This window comes from Pinus tabuliformis, chromosome X, assembly GCF_031772625.1.
Source record: "Pinus tabuliformis cultivar Carrire ecotype Pingquan chromosome X, CPIR1, whole genome shotgun sequence".
NCBI lineage: Eukaryota > Viridiplantae > Streptophyta > Pinopsida > Pinales > Pinaceae > Pinus > Pinus tabuliformis.
The window spans coordinates 565,731,198-565,751,164 of NC_142308.1; positions in this window are offsets into that span (position 1 = coordinate 565,731,198).

The following is a 19,967-nucleotide window of genomic DNA, read 5'->3' on the forward strand; positions in this document are numbered from 1 at the left end:
GTAATTATAGTCAAGCCGACCAGCTCTTATGTAGGCTCTAGAAGCCCAACCGACGTGTCTATTCATCATCCTTGTTTTGGTATAAATAGATGAGGATTTGATATCATTTGCACACACATATTCTTGAGGTGATCTCCTCCTCTCCACATCTTGGGTTTTTGGAGTAGGAGAGAGACACCATGAAAATATATGCTGGCCTATGATTCCCTAACTCTAACGCACAACAACGGAGACTCCTATAACGTGATGCCCTATACGCTGAGCCAGTGATGAAGTTATTAACACAGTCAAGGGAATGCTGTCCAAAACCAACCTGCACATTGTTCATGTTGGAGACTCTTATGCTGTGAATCGAAACCCTATACGTTGAGCTGTCAATGAAGTTATTAACGCAGGTCATGAAGATCTATCTGTAGGCAATAGAGATACTTTATAAGTAGGCAATGGAGGCCAAGGTATGTAGCAGCAGTGATAACAAGCACGGAAGAACCGCAGGTAGAGCCGCAAGCATAGCATGGTAGCCGCAGTGATACAGTCAGCCGCAGTAATGAAACCACCGTCGAGATCCCACACAGTCAATGAAGAATGCATACGCAGTCAAAAGCATCGGAGCTATGAAGAGCCGCAGTCATATATGAAGCCGCAGTGAGCCGCAGTTATATATGGAGCCACAGTCATCTCCACATGAAGCTGAGGTCAAGGGTTTGACTGCTCCTCGCTATAAGAACAGTCATCAACTCGGGTGACAGTAGCCTCAGAATATAAGTAGATAAACATATCTCGGTGCTCTCACAATAGTGCATTCGCAGTCACAGTGAGGAAAAGGTTTACAATTATATGGTGGCATACATGTAGCAGCCCTAACATAATGGAACAACAGTGAGACGGTGGCATATGTGTAGCAGCTCCAACACAATGAACAACAGTGATAGAACTCTCGGCAAACTATCTCTACAGAATCGTGTTGATGAAATAAGTTTCCATGATGCACAATATTCAGATCTGTGATCTCAATCTAATCTTAGTTAATATAGCAGAGAGAATATTGGATAAGGTAGCATGAAGTCTGGACAATCTCGGTATAACAAGGATTAGTCTTGACATTAAATAGCACTCCTGTAGCAGACTCTGAATAGTCATTGGACAACAATGATAGATTTACTCTATCAGCTCGATGAAGATAATGTTATACACTGTCTCTTCCATACATATATATTACAGTCTTGCCATGATCTGATAATGAAACAAGGGTTTGATGAAGAGATTATATGTGATCTCATACTCTTAGAGGAACTCAGTGCAGCAAGTAATCCTAGTGATACTACGGTAAAGGCCTCTATGGTGTAGTAGTAATATGTTGCAACCGTGATGAAGATTATGGTATTACAGTAGCGATTAAGATGCAACATAATGGGTAGCATGATGATGAGAGTAGCTCAGTCATCAAGGTCCAACACTGTGATGGTACAGCATGGTGCTGCACGGTAAGCGGCAGTTAATGGACGAAATATAACTCTATGATAGGTGAAGGAGTCACCTTAGAGAATCAGTTGAAGCAATATGTCTTCAACTGATCTCATCATTATTGGAGATGATTTATGCTTAGATCTAGAGAAAGTCAAAGTGTTGACTTATGTTGTAAATGTACTCTCTATCTCTCTCTTTCTCTGCTGAACTTTGAATAACATAAAAGAAGAATTGATCAAGGGTTTCCCCACACATTGTGGGGTTTGTCCCTGGCTTGCACCACATCTTGTGTCCTCTTGTCTTGGCTTGTCTTCTGCGTTTCATATTTATGTTCTATCTGCAGTTTATCATATTGCTGATGTGATTGCTAACTGTGAAAATTTAAATAAATTGCTCTAGCATAGAACATACCTAATCTTAACATACTTTCACAATGTCTAGATCCACACAAGGAAATACCCTTAATAGGTATGGCACAAACTGCCTTAATTGGTGGCCGACACGGATATACATGAGGTTGTGAGGGGATGGCCAATAGAGTGGCATGATCCTACCCAGTTGGATGTCGGGACAAGAAAAGCAAGAGAAATCTCCTCCACATAGACCTTTGCTACGAAAAAGAAGAAAGAACATGAACAGGAAGTCGCGCGAGAGAAGCTTGCCCAGCAGAAGAAAAAATAAGTTTTTGTTAAGGTAGCTACAGAGGAAGCATGGAATGCAAAGGATCATGCTGCTAAAGAGCACACCGAGAAGGAAAAACAAGATACCAAAGCAAGAAACAAATCAACTTCACAGCACACTGATGAGCAGGAGCTATTTGCGCAGGGAGGCAATGGAGGTGAGGAGGTGTCCACCCCATTTAAATTCCAGAAGCGCACCAAGGAGCCAGCAACAGGTCCATGAAAGAAGCATAAATTAGATAAGAAATTGCAGGTAGATGCTCTTTTTCTCACAAAGGATGATTTAGATGAAATCGAGGATAAATTTCGAGATACAACGTGAGAGCTATAGTCACACTTCAAACAACATTATATGTAGACACTAGGAAGTGTCCAGAAGGATCTGTGTGAGCTACAGATCTAGGTGATCATTGGGCAAGCGAGCGCAGTGAAAGCGAGCCAAACTCAAGCGAGCGTGAGTGTTCCATAAGTGGAACGAACCATGGACTTAAGGGTCATTCCCTTACCAGAAGGATCCTTGTGAGAAGATGACCAGGATGACCATGCCATGCCCGAAAATATTAAGGATCTTGGAATCAATGTGGTTGCCCTGCCACTCTCGACCCTCCATGCATTGCATCAGTGGGTCTCAGACGAGTTGCAGATCAAGGAATGATGCACCATTGTGGTCCTAAGTGAATGTAAAGTCAACAATGCACAAATGAATGAGGCAAAGACACAGGCGCTAAAAGAGAAAGAGGAAATGCAAGTGCGCAGCACAAACCTAGAATTAGTTATTGAACAAGCCTGCAAGACAGTTCCAGAATTGCATATCCTAGATGATGCACAAGCTGAGACGAAAGTCAGGAAGTTAGTTGTTGCAGTGCATGATGCCAAAGATGAGGTTGGGCATGTCACTTTTTAATTCTAGATGCATATATCCGAACTCAAGCTCAAGCTTTAACCAACCACACCGCCAGAAGTTCGAGAACAAAGAGGCGCAACTATAAAAGAGTCCATGGGTCAATTAGATGTCGCAGCTCATGGTTGCAACCAACTATTCAATCAAGAAATGGGCCTATGGGATACACTATAGGGAGACCCTACACTGGAACAATTGAACACATAGATTAGTGAAGCCCAACAATAATATGATGAGATCAGTATGCTGGTGCAGATGTTGGTGCCATTCCAACACTTCGTGCGCTTGTAGGAAGGTAAGACGATTTTGATATAGATATAGGAGCTGCAGAAATGGTAGTCCTTGCTAAGAGACCGACTTCAGCCTTGGACAGAAGAAGCCAACAGACTTTCACAGAACATTCATGAGAAGCTGAAGGCCATGCAACAGACCCAAAGGACTATGCAACTTGCAGTGGAGGGGCCAACCAAAGAGAAATTGGTCCAGGAGGTACAACAAGCAGTAGAACAGAGTATCACGAAGCTTCAAGCATTGACCAAGACAATCAACGAACTCCGCCAGAAAGTGGAACAACCAGCTGAGTGATTCGAGGGCGAGTCATGATCTTTGTGTTGAGGCCATGTTGGGATGGGGTCCCCTGGGGTCGAATTCAGTTAATCTAGTAAATTTTGTAAAGAATGTAAAGTCTCCATTGAATGTGGATGCGAAACACACAGATAGATAGGAGTAAAAGGGGTCTTAGCCCCTTGTTTTTGTTAGTTTTTGGATTCTCCCATGGTTCACAGACCATGGTATTGTATGAAGGAAAGCTATAAATAGTCAAGTCCTAGCAAGTCTTAGATAAATTTTGATAGAGAAGAATGAATAATGTCGTAAGGGTTTGATAGACAGTAAGGTATGTTCCTATTAGTAGCGAAGGAACGGCTCTGCAGCTGAGTACGCGAAGGCCTAGAAGAGTCCATAGCTGAGTGCATGGACCCCTACAGCTAAGTACGCAGGGTAGTTGAAGTTTGTACTGAACCGATTCTAATTAATAAAGACCTATTTTGGGTTGGAATTACTTGCATTTGTGATTTATCTATTTATCTATTTATCTCACTCTGAATACTATTTTTGAATTAATGTATCTTACCTGTGCGAATTGGGTTAGTTGAATATGTTTATGTTTAATAAGATTATTAAATGATGTACGCGAATTTATGGATCTAAACCGAGTTAGTTTCGGGTAAAGAAGATAGGTTTGTGTGATGGCAGATCTAGATCCCAAAATCCCTAGAAGACATGCCTATGCGCACGAAAGTAGCACTTCTAAGCTCTTAGGGTATGAATAAGGAAATTGATTGGTTTCGCGAAGGATTGAAGGTACCTAAGGCTGAGTTCAAGGTTTAAGCTCTATTCGAAGGTTAGATCTGTGTGGAAGTAGATCTAAGGCACTGAAAGACATCACATTAGTCTCTAGATGCAGAAAATTGGTTCTTGCATCACCCAATACTGCTTCGGATGCATCACCCAATACTACTTCAGATGAGACTACAACCTGTGTTACGTAGGTTGTTTCCGAAAGGGCTATTAGTGTAGGGTTTTATTGGTTTCCACAACTAATTCGTAACCTGGGTCAGGACCCCCTTAAGCCAACACTGAACCATATCCTTTTCCATCTACTCTAGCATCTGATCAATATCTTGAGAAAAGTCCTACTCCTGCGACTACTCACCCTTTCTTCTATGTGTGAGATGTTTAGATGAATAAATAACCTATATGGGCACATTTTCAATATGTGCATACTTCCCCTCCTGTTATTCTTGTTCCTTCTACACTTCCTTCTCACTTCCACTCAACTCTTGTTCTTCCCTAAGTTGTTGCTTCAACTACTGCAACTCCTTTTTTGCTTCCTCTAGCTTTTGCTTCTCCCTTTTCCTTTGCACGATCCTTCTATCGCACTGTCGCCTCTTCCCCTCAATCTCCAAAGTTACTCTCAACTCAAGTGGTTCTGCATTGAAGTTGCAACTTTGCTTCACCTTTGCGCTGTCAGTAACCTTCGTCTTGCCTTTGTCAAGTGCAGGTCTACTGCCCTCTGCTGCTGCTAATGATGATGCTCTTTGAGATGCTATTGCCTTCCACACTTCTAACCACTCCATGGCCATTCTGACTGGTTCATTGAGCCTTGAGAAGTTATATAAGTATCTCCATGGGTCATCCTTAAGCCATTGACCTGCCCCATGGATCCAAGGATGATACACTCTCACAGAGTGGTCCTTCACTAAGAAATGTAGGTTGTATGGATTGAAACTTCTGGTGCCGAAGGTGAATCTCTTGAATTCCTTTATCTCGACCTCAACATGCTTGAGATTCTAGATCTCATACAACCTAATATGCAAAGGAAGAGCGGGCCAAGGTGCCTTCTTCATCTTCTACAGTCTCGCTGACAACCTTGTCAAGATGTGATATGTAACTTCTTACATGACCAACTTACCCATGGAAAACTTTGGTAAGACATGCGAAGCCTTCTCCATACTATAAATTCAGATGAAGGTGCTAAGGGGTGAGGCATACCAATCCGCTATGTCAATAAATGCCTCCAATTCTACCTGCGACATGCAAGGTGGATCCTGTTCGAAGATCATCATGTACCCTGGGTGATGAAATGGTCTGATAGCTGTATAATAACTCTATGGAAGTTGCACTCAGAGAATAACCTATAATAGGTGTGCACAAAGGTTTTTGAAGGTTTCCATGACTAACCCAAGCCTGGAAACTGCTGATGGGCACATATCACATCAACTATGTAAGCGGACATGAATAACTTTGCTTGTTGACCCTTGGGTGTGTTGTCACCCCCAGAGACAACCTCGGATTTATTACAAGACTAGTGCCTGGGTACATCTAAATCAGTGTGTCTCAAATGACTCTCAAGCAGGAAGAGACATCACCATGTTCTATACACATATATAAGAGGCATGAGTTGGTTCTTTCATCCAAAGATGTAGGTTAGGTATTTTAGTATTTCTACACATACATAGTTCCTAGAAATATAACATAAAATAGTGGAGGTCAAGCACTTCAAAGGCTTACAATTTAATTAGCTTTATGGAATAAATAAGGGAAGACAAGGAGAAGGAGTAACCCAAAATGTAGAGCTAAAAGTACCAAGTATTCTATATTAAAATCATAGAGCCTGAAACCATAAGATTTGTTGCAATTATCTGAGTTACAGATAGATATATTGAACATAAAAGAAACTGGATGCTATGATTCATGTAGTGCAGTTTAAAGATATAATTTCAACCCATCAAACATGCATGTGCATTAACAACTCAATGCAAATGAATCTGTAGGCAAGTATGAAATATGCTAGCATCTATTGTTACGTGAATGACTTACTTAACGTAGTTGAATCCCAAAATGATATCTAAAGTAAATAACACATTGTAATACTTCAAAGGAGGAATCACCACTACTCCTGAGATATTCTGCAAGATCTATATGACTAACTGATACAGTTTTCACAAAAATATCAGACTTTCCTTGTAGACTTAAGAACCTTTATTTAGTGTTTCTACCCCCTATTTATAAGAAGAGGGGGTGAATTATCTATCATGATATAATACAAAATATCCCTGGGTCGGATCTCAACCTCAGATTAGCTTTCTTTCTCCACCAGGGAAGGCTCTATGTCCAAAAACATCACAAAAGTAATAGTTGCCTCATAAAGGAAAGCACATCACAAGATAAAAAAATAGGTGAAACATTAATGCTATATCTTCGTGCTCGTTCCTGTAATTACTTCAACTTCAAGATGCATCTAGTTCACGGTATGGTCTCGAATGCCTCTTAGGTAACTCTTGTCATTTCTACCTTTAGTGCCTTCGGCGCCGATCTTGGAAATGGGTCTCGAAGAGCCATTTCTGAGTCAACCCAAACTTGGTTTTAAATGCTCCCTCTTCTTGATTTACTGCTACCACTGCTTTTGGCGCCAACCTTATCATTTTTTCCATTAAAGTCCCATGGGACACAATTGGCACCCTGATATGGCCTAGGGTTGCGTATCACATTGTAACAAAGAATTCTTGGGCGCGAGATTTTTACCTCTAAAACCAAGCGAAAGGGTGCTTTTACAATTTCCCCCTTAGCCCCCTTATTACAACCACTTATGTGATTTTCTTCATATGACCGGGGGCTGGAACCAGGGGCCTAGTCATTTATATAACCTGAATCACCCTCAGTGACGCCCTTTTACCACATCAGCTAAAATCTACACATGAAACTTTTATCAGATATGGCCTATAAAATATCGTATCTAGGGTCCTTTTCTTTATTGCAATCGAAGCCCTGTATCTCGATATTGAATCCCCTTTTCCTTCAGTTTCTCTCCTTAATAGCTACGATTTCTAATCTACGCGGTGATGTCATCATTTCCACATGTCACCCTGTGAGTGGTGACATGTGTCACCCTGTGAGTGGTGACACGTGTCACCCAAAAATGGCCCCATAGGACCCCTGAAAATGCCAAAACTGAGTGATATGTGTCCCTTGTCATGTCAGCATCTGTACTGCCATGTGTCCTTCGTACTGCCACATCAGCCTCCATACTGCCACATCAGTGATGATGTCAGCTACCATGTCAGCTTTGAGGACCAATCATATGTTGCCACATGGCCCCCTGGAGGAGAAAGAAAAAGGCCTACTCGACCTTGTTTTCACAGGAATTTCCTTTGTTAAAGAATGTCGACCCTCCTCAATGATTTTTCACTCGATCACAAATCGATGATATTGCGTGATGTTGCAAGACTACAGGACTACGGAATACAGGATTGTGGGAGTGTGAGATTTTTCCATGTGGAGGAGAGAGAAGGGAAGGCCTGACCTTTTTTTTCATGCATTTCCTTTATAATTCATTTTTTTCCCTCCCTGGAAATGCCACATCGTATCGTGAGACCGACCCCCGCACTGTCTTTTAAGTTTAGAACTTGTCAATCTGTGGGACTATGGAGTCACAGAGATGTGGGATGTGAGGCCCTGTAGGAATACGGGAACCTGTGGGACTAGGGGAACTACAGGGTCACTAGGATGCGGGACTATGGGATCACCAAGATGTGGGATACCGCCACGTGGAGGAGAGAGAAGGGGAGTCGCCCACCCCTGTTTTTCATGCATTTCCTTTGTATTTAGTTTTCGGCCCTCCTCGGTGATTTCACACTATATCACAAGATCAGCCCTCACAAGTTTTTGAATTTGTTGTGACTGCGGGATTATTGTGACAACCGATTTGCAGGATGTGAGATTGCAGGATGCCCTCATACTTAGCCATTTTTTTGGTTTTCTAAGCTTTCCAAAGGAAATCTTCAACAGGCTCTAACTTCTAATCCGGGAGTCCTTTTTTAGACTTCTATATACCATTGGAAAGCTCATTTCGGGTACTATGCAATGGAGAGGTTATAATCAAGCCCTAATAGCTTCTATGGCTCAGGAAATGGCTTCGAATTCAATGTTCTTATGCATCCTGGACAACCGATCATTTTCAAACTAGTGAGTGAGTAGTGAGTGACAACATTGGCTCCACCTGGGGACAATGCCTTGTTAGCAAGGTGCTCAAAACTTGCATACTACAAACTTCACCTTTAGGCAAGGAGTCACTTCTAATCAAAATATAACTTTCATGAAAGTAGAAATTTTTACATAAAATGAAAATTCAAATAACAATTGCAATACACACACCAGATATTTACAATGACTGTAAGACAAGTACTTCTAATTTTGAAAATAAAATTTGAGGAACTAACCATTTATAGGAAGTTCCAATAGTTCACCATCCATGTTTTCAAGAAAATATGTGTTGTTCCCTCTCTCTTCTGTAATCCTGAAGGGGCCAAACCATAGTGGATCAAACTTTCCATGTTTTCCTTTGTCCCCCCATTGGACATCCCACTTGAGAACTAAATCTCATGGCTGAAGGGATTTTTCCTTGGACTCCTTATCAAATTTAGATTTCAACTTTGGTTGCTAATTGGAAAGTTTTGCCTCCACTTGTTCTCTATTTTCCTGGAACTCAATCAGCTGATTTATCCTTCTTGTCAAGGTAGTTGGCTCTTCCTTGGCTTCTTGTAGCAACCTTGCTACTAGCATTGCTAGTTGGATTGGTAAGACAATAGCCTTGCCATATAGTAGCTCAAAAGGTGTTTTTCTAGTGGATCTTTTAGGCATTACTCAGTTGGCCCATAGAGAAAACTTCAGTTAGGAGTCCCAGTTCTTTTTATTTTTCGTGTTGGTATTCTTTAGCACCCTCACCACATCTTTGTTTTAGGACTCAACCAAGCCATTACCTTGATGGTAGTATGTTTTGGAGTGCCCAATGATGATATTGTATTTATGGAAGAAGCTAGTGAACTTGGCAGATTTGAAGACTTGAGCATTTTCAATGATGATTTTAGAAGGACAACCAAAGCAGGATTGTATGTTCTCCTCCATGAATTTTATCGCCACTGAGTCTATAGCATTTCTAGCTAGGATGGCCTCTACCCACTTGGTGAAATAGTCAGTGGTTGTTAATATCCATTTGTGTTGGCCACTAGATGGTGGGTTGATCTCCCCTATGAAGTCCATTCCCCACTATCTAAAAGGCTCCTCCACATGAATAGGAATTAGGAGGAATCAACTGATTTATCCTTCTTGTCAAGGCACTTGGCTCTTCCTTGGCTTCTTGTAGCAACCTTGCTACTGGCATTTCTAGTTGGATTGGGAAGACAACAACCTTGCCATATAGTAGCTCAAAAGGTGTTTTTCCGGTGGATATTTTAGGCGTTACTTGGTTGTCCCATAGAGAAAACTTCAGTTGAGAGTCCCAGTTCCTTTGATTTTTCATGTTGGACTCTTCATCATCCCCACCACAGCTTTGTTTGAGGACTCAACCAAGCAATTACCTTGATGGTAGTATGTATTGGAGTGCCCAATGATGATATTGTATTTATGGAAGAAGCTGGTGAACTTGGCAGTTTTGAAGACCTAAGCATTTTCAATGATGATTTTAAAAGGACAACCAAAGTAGGATTGTATGTTCTCCTCCATGAATTTTATCACCATTGAGTCAATATCATTTCTAGTTGGGATGGCCTCTACTCACTTGGTGAATTAGTCAGTGGCTATTAATATCCATTTGTGTTGGCCACTAGATGGTGGGTTGATCTCCCCTATGAAGTCTAGTCCCCATTACCTAAAAGGCTCTTCCACATGCACAACAATTATGGGGAGAGGATAAAACTTATGTCTTTCAACAAACACTTGGAATTTCTCACACATCCTGACTCTGGAATGAACATCCCCAAACATCGTAGGCCAGTACAATCCAGCTTTGAGGATTTTGTGTGTCGAGGTCTTCCAGCTATAATGCCCTTCATAGAATCTTTCATGAAACTCCCCAATCACTTTTGGGTCTCTCCTTCCAGCAAACATAGCAAGAATAACCCCACAGGGTCCTTCGAGTAGAGTAGGCCATTGGATATGATATATTTCTACGCTTGTAATCTCAGGCTTCGGTATTTAGATGTATCCAACCCCAACAAGCACCTTAGGAATAAGAGATAATGAATGATGTTCTTATACCAAGGTGATCCCTTGTATTTGGCATATATGTTTTGCTTAGATGTTTTAATACTGCTCTGGTGATCCTCTAGTCTGCCTTCCTCTATGATTAAGTTTATCCCTAGTGCTTGGTAGTTGGATTCAGATAAAATATTGGCTAGCCCTTGGCCTTTAATGAGCTTGGTAGGCTTTATTTCCAACTCGTATTCTTGTATTTATGCTATCCACCTGCCCCTCTTTCCTTCGTTGTCTCCTTGCATCAGGATGTCCTTGACTACTGTTGTTGGGAAAAATACTATGATTTTTGATTGCAGCACATACGTGTGAAATGCCTTTAGAGCCTTTACTAGTGCATAGGATTATTTCTCCAATATATTATATTTTAGCTCAGTGTTCCTGAGGACTTGGCTGAAGAAGGCGATGGGTTTCTCATAACCTACTTTATTTTTCTATAGTAACATTGCGACGATGGTATGTGGGGAGGCGAAAGAAAAGATGTAGAAATGCGTTGAATAGTCGGGGTTGGCTAACACTAGGGCTTTATCAAAAGCTTCTTTGATTTTTCTAAAAGAGTCTTGGGGCACAGGGCTCCACTTGACTTCATTTCCCTTCTTGAGCATGTATGTAATACCCTTGACTATCTCTGCATAGTTGGGTATAAACCGCCTTGACAAATTTATTCCCCCCAAAAAGGCTTGGACTTCTTTCTTATTCTTGGGCAGAGGAATGTGGTTGCTAGCTTCAACTCATTTTGGATTGATCTTCATGCCCTCCTGCACTACTATATGTCCTAGTAGCGTTCCCTCACTTAGGGAGAACTGATATTTCTTAGGGTTCAGGGAAAGGCCATATCTCCTGCACTTCTCAAAGGTGAGTTTTAAGTGGAGGATGTGTTCCTCTTTAGTCTTGGAAAATATTGTGATGTCATCCAAGTACACTATTACAAGGAAAAGTGTTTATATATAACTGCTCTATCCCACTAAGGTGTGACATCTGCCTTAGAAACAAACAGAGAAAAGCTACTTTTGTTTTTCCTTTATGAATTATAGATAGAGAGGAATAGAAAGACCAACCTTTGTCTTGCGCTAATCTCCCGATTTGATCCCTCTCTTCTTTGATAGTCCTCAGCTACCTGCTCCCTTGCACGCCCAGCTTCACAAAGTACCTGTAAGACCATAGAAGCATAGCACTATACAAAGACATGGATCTATAATCATAAAAAATCTAGGATCAGATGTAAATTGACCATACAAATGTAACAAGCATCAATGACACAAAAGCATGGAAGAAAACTCAAATAGCTTTTATTGATAAACAAGAAAAGAGTTGAGAGGAGTTACAACCAGTTGTTCTGACCCAGCATCAACCTCCCAGCAAAGAAGCCCCTCTTCACCTCAAACAAAGCTTAGATCACCCAACAATCTGATGTTTGTCTCAAGAAACCAACAACAATTCCTTACAATATGCAAAATTCCAGCCTCTGGATCTCTGGGATGAGGGATCCATACATAGATATCTGTAAGGGGGATGAGTTAGATTGTGATTTGATTAGTGTCTTCTCTCTGATAGTTCTTGCTTCCACTTGGATACTGATGGCCTCTTACTCATCCTTGGTCGAATTCAGTGAGGCAAGTTTCACAGGAGAAGATTCTGGAAGCTTCCATTGCCTCTCCACCTCGCGGAATGACACTGCCATTTGTCACTTCTCGCCCATCGCACCCCACAGAAGGGACTTTTGAAATGCAACGCACCCTCATAGTGTATTTGGGTGAGATGCAACGCACTTAGCTAGTGGAGCAGCTGCAATGATCCTGTTTTGACCAATTCTGAGTAGTTTCTCATGGAAAACTTCTGGGAGAAGCTGTAATCTGTTGACCTTGTTCCTTTAGGGGTTAGAACAACACTTTTAGGGACTTAGGAGCCCTTGGTTTATGGAAATTTCATGCTTGGGGTTGTAGGGCCCAAAAATGTCCATAACAGTTGCCCCCTAAAGCATGAGGCCATTAATCTTTTGATGTCGGGTGAAATGCTTTATTGTGAGGATCCGAAGTTCTTTCAATGCTGGGAGGAGACTTGTAATAAGATACAATACAATACATTATCTTCATAATATTTTCATGATCCGGCTGAGGCGGGCATTCCCATGCTCAGCTTTATAAATTCATTTTCATGTACATAGGACAGACAATCGTCTGAGTGTAGACTGATGATTTTGATAGAGCCATCATCCTTTTGAGTGGATGATTATCTGTGCAGCAATGATGTACATTTAATGTCTTTATTTCCCTGAATATATATTGTAGCCTGGATGGATGAAACTAGATCTGAGGTCTTCAATCTCGTCCGATCTTCACTTGAAGTACAAGTCGATCCATGTGAGAAATGTTCTGAAGTCGAACATGGAAAGACATCGCTTGATTACCAGTCAATGATGTAAATTGTCAACAAGCGCGAGAGGAATCACCGATAATGATAATGACCCTCAAGGTACTGGAGTACAATTCACGTGGTGTGAATAAAGGACTTGGCATCGAACACCACGCAAAATCTTTTGGTCGAAGGCCATTGATGTAAACCTGTCGCCGGAAGTGAGAAACTTGCCATTGAGGCATGCAAGCTTCAAAGTACTGAATGGGGTGTTCCTAGATCAACTTCTTGGATAATGAGCTGATGTCGACAAGAAGTGATCCATCACAGGAGGGCCTTAATGAACCCCACATCAATGACATGGAACGGAGAAAATGATTTTAATGGAGGTGAAAACGATCTGGTGATATAAGGTTCAGGGTGGCAGTCATGAAAGAATGGAGTATAATGTATGGTAGTGGGTGAGACACAAGTGAACTCTCTGAATGACTTCTCTTGAACATATTAGCGACACTGATGTGATGGATTGGTAGCATTAACCCCAAATGTGGATGGTATGGCATGACCATGGTGATGTGACCAGTGAATGAAACAACCCAACCCGACTTGGACACGGAGTGGAAGTGTCATGTTCAAGAGCGACTTGCTACCAATAAAGTTTCTTTAAGTTTTCTTCCCAATTTTCCCCAGTCATTGCTGACCAGTACCTCTTTATTTTTGTCAAGCTTGAGGAGGATAACATATGCTTGTTCTATAATTTGCCCTTCGGGCAAACCCATCGCTATGTTTTAACGAGCCTAGCGATAGTGAAACTCGTTCTCGTCTATAGACAAGTTTTTCGCTATTAATATTTTTAACGAGTTTAACGACAAAGACAACTCGGTCCTTTTCAATTTTAGAGAGTTTGAAAAGGAACGTAAAGGTAACTCCAAAATTCCTTTTTTGTCATCTAATCCCTTAAGTCCGAAAAAGTATAAAACAATACAGAAGGGATGAATTTTCGATACTTTTAACGAGCCGAAAAAAACAAGCGCTCGATCTTTTTGTGTAATAATCCCTCAGGTCCAAAAAGATTAAAATCTAGAGGAGGGATAGCACTTCTTGTCCCTTTAACGAGCTGGAGAGGCCAATGGCTCGGCAATCTTTTCATATTTTACGAGTCAGTTGAAAAGAGCTTAAAGGAGACTCATCTTTTGAGTAACGAGTGATAAAATGGGTAGTAGCTGATTCCAGGTAAGGTTTGGAATTTTCCATGTTAGAAAATTATATAGTACGGAGCAATGGAACACATAAAATATTGCAGAAATATAAACACAGAAAACGCACAAAACAAGAGAGACACAGATATACGTGGTTCACCCAGTTTGGGCTACGTCCACCCCGAACAGCCAGTCCTTCCTTTCTATTATCCAGCAAAATGAAGAGACACAACCTACAGCAAATCCGCTGTAATATCCTCTGTTTTCTCTCACAGTCTCACCTCTCTGTTTCTCACTCACAGAATACACATCTATCACACAGCCTCAAATACAATACCCTCATACAAAGAGAGGGGTTGCCTTCTAGGGCAAAAAACCCTAAACTAAACATAAGTTCTACCGTTAGATCATCCGCCTAATGAACGGCCCAGATTGACTAGAAATTAATATACTTTTACAAGGCAATTTTACAGCTGTTTTTAGCTTCGGGGGCGCTGCCCCTGAAACCCCCGGCCAAGGGGGATTTCCCAAAGGTCGTAGCCGCCCCCCCCTGGACCCCCCCTGCAGCGAACATTTTACGGGTTCGAACTGGGGTCCTATGTGGCGATACCTTTGAATATAGAAGATAATCATGCTCCACACCCAAAATTCCAATCACGACAGTGTCACAAGGATGGCTAGTGAAATCACTCTTCGCAACTGTTCCTTAAAATGGGTAAACAATCAAATGGAGGTGAATGATTGGCCAATGAAAAAGTGGAGGTGATGGTGCAAACACGACCAAGGCTTTAATGGCTGAAGTACTACATTCACGATGGTTATTTATCGGGGAATAGTTCATTTTTTAATGAGCTTAAACGCGGGGGGAAACATTTTCTCATGGCTTATGTTTATTTTTTAACGAGCTTGAACTATGTGCTAAAACTGCTCGATTAATCCAGTCGTGTGATAAGAATGTCTCATAAAAATGACAACTTTTATAGTTTTTCCCCACATCCTTTCTTTATGCAAGCTAGGAAACGACCAATCCAAAAAACAGATAAATGACCGCTCTTTCCTTGCACTCCAAAAGGTTTGCATGCCCCCAGGTATAAAACAGAGTTTCAAGGTTACCCCTACTTCTTTCCATTAAAACATTTGTTTTAGTGAGAGAGGCCTACCTCTTACAGGTTACCCAAAGATTGTTCTATTCACAACGCAAACAAAACACTTCTTCGACGATGTCTACCGAAATAAATAGAGGTGAGCGGCGATGCTCGCCAACTCACATAACTTTGACAAGAGGATCTTATTCCAGTCCAACTCCCTCTTCCAATCACAGACGGGAGTACGGAGGTCATATTCTCTCGCGGAAACCTACCCTATACCTGAAGCTTTCCTGCCGAAGCAGACCAGGGTGCATGCCCCTTGGGTTTCAGTCATGCCCTCCCGAATCAATCGCACTCATCGGGTGGACGGACTGGAGATTGAGACATTTCTTGTGTGAAAAGACCATTTAGGGATGGTATATGACTATTTGCTCTGTATGATTCGGGAAATGAAAGCTGGTCTACGAGCTTGACCACTCTTCCTTCATGCAGAAAACACATTACTCTAAAGAGTGAGGAGACAATTTCTCCCATGCAATAAATATAGTCTCGTCCAAGGAGTAGATTGTAATCCAGGGGTCCTTGAACTACCATCACGTTCATGTGAACGGTTTTCTCTCTCAATGTTATGGGCACATTGGGAAGGATCCCTAACGGTCGACTGGTTCCTTTATCAAAACCTGTTAGATTTCTCATCTTAGGCAAAAGCGATGGTGAACCAAGTGCTTTCCAAGCAGTTGAGGAAAGGATACTCACAGAAGCCCCCTCATCTACGATGGTACCAGCCATAACCATTCTATATATTTGAACAATGATTTGGAATGGTATACTAGCTGGTAAACGGGGTCTGCCTAGTTGATTCCAGTCGAAGGAGACAACTAGGTTGCTTAGAGGTGGGACTGAATAGACGACCGGGTATGACTCTGACGAACTTCCTTCCCGTGGTAAAGGAACGGGTAAATTGCCCCCATGTTAGCTGGAATCTGTGCTTATGAAAAGAATTTGGACGGTGTCATCCTTGTTCTCTTCAGTGATTGTATCATGTGAAGATGGAACCTCCGAAGACAAGACCGGGTCAACTGCCGCCTCGACCTTTTGACTTTCGTCTGGTATGGGTTCATATGGTTTCTCTTCAATGATAGATGCTTCAGCTGACCACTTGAGCGGGTTAGCCAGATTTTCAACTAGTGACGGACTCGGCAAGAGTTTTTTATACCCAGGAGGAAGTCGTAACGGTGAAACCAGACGATCGTCCAAAACTCTTTTAGCTTCATCTAAGAAGGGACAACGGTGGACGGCATGATCGCCTTCGCACAATTTACAAGGAGATATATATTTTCCTTTTTGTCCTGGGGCTTCACTTTCACTAGTCGACGGTGTGTTTCCAACATGATCATCAGAGGTTGATGACACTGGGTTATGCAAACGAGGAGACCAGTCCCTTAAGATCCGAGGGATGCAAGGACACTCTCTCTGATAGTGGTCTCCTTTGCAAATGACACATGGCGATTTAGGCCTGGTCGGTGCAGTGTGTGGATTTTTGCTAGACGACACTCGTTTGCCCCCATTTGCTTTTGGCTCCTTCTTCTTCTTCTCTTTCTTCTTCTTTTCCTTCTTCTCCTTAGGTACTTGAATTTTGGCTTTACCAGCCCCATCAAGCGAAGAGGAAGGAGGAGAGGAAGAATTAGAGGAAGTAGAAGGTTGGTGGGTAACTCTGGACTCGTCTAATTGCTAATTCGATTGTTCAGGAATTGTGGTGTTCTGAACGACAGAGGTTGAGAAGAGCCATACAGGCAAACCAATTGTCAGTCCTGGAAGCGACAATGTGGCCATATGGGGTGCACCAACATCTCCCCAAGAGGAGAAGGGACTAGGATTTCCTCCAAGGGGAATTCCTTGGTTGGTGGATTCCATTTTCTCAACCCAAGATCAACGTAGGAAAGGGTGATGAATATTCTGTTTAAAATAAATTTTATATGCTTTGACTCAACTTGTTTTTTCAATTTTTAAGAGTCGAGAAAAAACAAAAGATGACTCTAGTCTCCTTCGATTTTTAATGAGCCTGAAGTGACAAGTGCTCAGATGGACCTTTTCCGTTAAGGAGTCTGAAAAGGAACGAAAGGGACTGCTCTGGAAATCTAGGTAGAGGGATTACCAAACCAATCGAAAAACCGCAGAATACTTTTTACGGTATGGCAGTCAATCTTCCCGAATGCTGTGTTCAGTGCATTGCGATCGATAGGGCGGCAGACACGGCTTCCTATGGATAAAGGATTAAGCCTATTGGGGTCTCCCAAAATATACTCAACGGTACGTGGGAGCACAAATCCGTACTGGCACTTATCGTCTCAAAGTGGAGGAATCATCCAACCATCAGTGAGAACAACAGTTACCAGGCTTTATGACGCCGGAATACGTCTCTAGCCTAGACTTCTAAATTTTGTGTGTTAAGTTCCAAAGCATTGATAGATTCATTGAATTTATTTTAAGTTGATCTTGTTTATGAAGTTTGCCTTTCGGGTTCACCACGAGATGTAGATGTAATTCCTAAAATTCAATCTAAGATGATAAACAAACTTTTTATCTCCTTTATGCAATGAAAATCCTAGCTACTAGGGAAAAGAAAGACAGAATCTTTTCACAAAGAGAAAAGAACACACTCTAAATGCACTTTCCTAAATCAAGCCAATCAGACTGTCTATATGCAAATGCACATGCATGTATTTGTTTTTCTACTTTCTTAGTATATGAATGCTAAAAAGAAAGTTGATGCACAAATCTGAATTTCTTTTCAAGCGACAAATATCAACAAGTTTCCTTTCGAAATCAAAAAATGGAGACGATCACAACACCTTACGATTTTGAAATGAATACTTGTTCTTGACACTAGAAAATTACAAATTCAGACCAAAAGCAATAGTAATAGGATAATCGACCATCAACAGCAATTAAACTCTTTCCTACGACTGAAATCGACACTTGCGACAATTTCAAATCAAAGGATGACAATATGATTACGCTACTTTTGCAAAGGAGAACTGTAAATGACTCAACAAACACACAAAAACATCTACAGTTCTTTTGTACAAAGGAGGCGAAATAACAACAAGGAAAAGGGGTTTCAAATAGACATATACTGATCACAGGCAGCAAAATTCAGGAATAGAACTGGAAAGAATGAACCACAGAAGCCACAACTGCACAGAGCTAGTCTGATCAGCGCACCTGTAACACAGAGAATCTGAAATGCAGCATAGGTTGTCCACTCGGGAAGTGCACTGAAATTCAGAATCTCTGAACAGTACCTACCCTCGGCCAGAAACGAGACTCTGTTAGGGTTCCGGGTCACAGTTTGTGGTTCAGTTCTTGGGTTTTGGCCGAGCAAAAAGCAATCAGTAATGTAACAATCAGGAGTAGATCTAAGGAGGATCTAAGAGCTATCACAAGGGCAATCAGATAGTTTGTGAATCAGTTGTTTAAATCATAAACAGATCCAGTAGATGGATTGAAGTAGCAGTTGTCTACTTTGCATTTGTTATGGCAAATGCAGTTCGAATGCTACTTGTAAGTTTATGAAACAAACAACAAAGAATGATAAACAAACAATCTAATTAGGTCCCCAGTGGAGTCGCCATTTTGTTACAGGGAAAAGTGTCTATATAGAATTGCTCTATCCCACTAAGGCGTGACAGATGCCTTAGAAACAAACAGAGAAAAGCTACTTTTGTTTTTCCTTTATGAATTATAGATAGAGAGGAACAGAAAGACCAACCTTTGTCTTGCACTAATCTCTCGATTTGATCCCTCTCTTCTTTGATAGTCCTCAGCTACCTGCTCCCTTGCATGCCCAGCTTCACAAAGTAACTGTAAGACCACAAAAGCATAGCACTATACAAAGACATGGATCTATAATCATAAACAATATAGGATCAAATGTAAATTAACCATACAAATGTAACAAGCATCAATGACACAAAATCATGGAAGAAAACTCAAATAGCTTTTATTTATAAACAAGAAAAGAGCCGAGAGGAGTTACAACCAGTTGTTCTGACCCAGCATCAACCTCCCAGCAAAGAAGCCCCTCTTCACTTCAAACAAAGCTTAGATCACCCAACAATCTGATGTTTGTCTCAAGAAACCAACAACAATTCCTTACAATATGCAAAATTCCAGCCTCTGGATCTCTGGGATGAGGGATCCATACATAGATATCTGTAAGGGGGATGAGTCAGATTGTGATTTGATTAGTGTCTTCTCTCTGATAGTTCTTGCTTCCACTTGGATACTGATGGCCTCTTACTCATCCTTGGTCGAATTCAGTGAGGCAAGTTTCACAGGAGAAGATTCTGGAAGCTTCCATTGCCTCTCCACCTCGCGGAATGACACTGCCATTTGTCACTTCTCGCCCATCGCACCCCACAGAAGGGACTTTTGAAATGCAATGCACCCTCACAGTGTATTTGGGTGAGATGCAATGCACTTAGCCAGTGGAGCAACTGCAATGATCCTGTTTTTACCAATTCTGAGCAATTTCTCATGGAAAACTTCTGGGAGAAGCTGTAATCTATTGACCTTGTTCCTTTAGGGGTTAGAACAACACTTTTAGGGACTTAGGAGCCCTTGGTTTATGGACATTTCATGCTTGGGGTTGTAGGGCCCAAAAATGTCTATAACATAGACCACCATG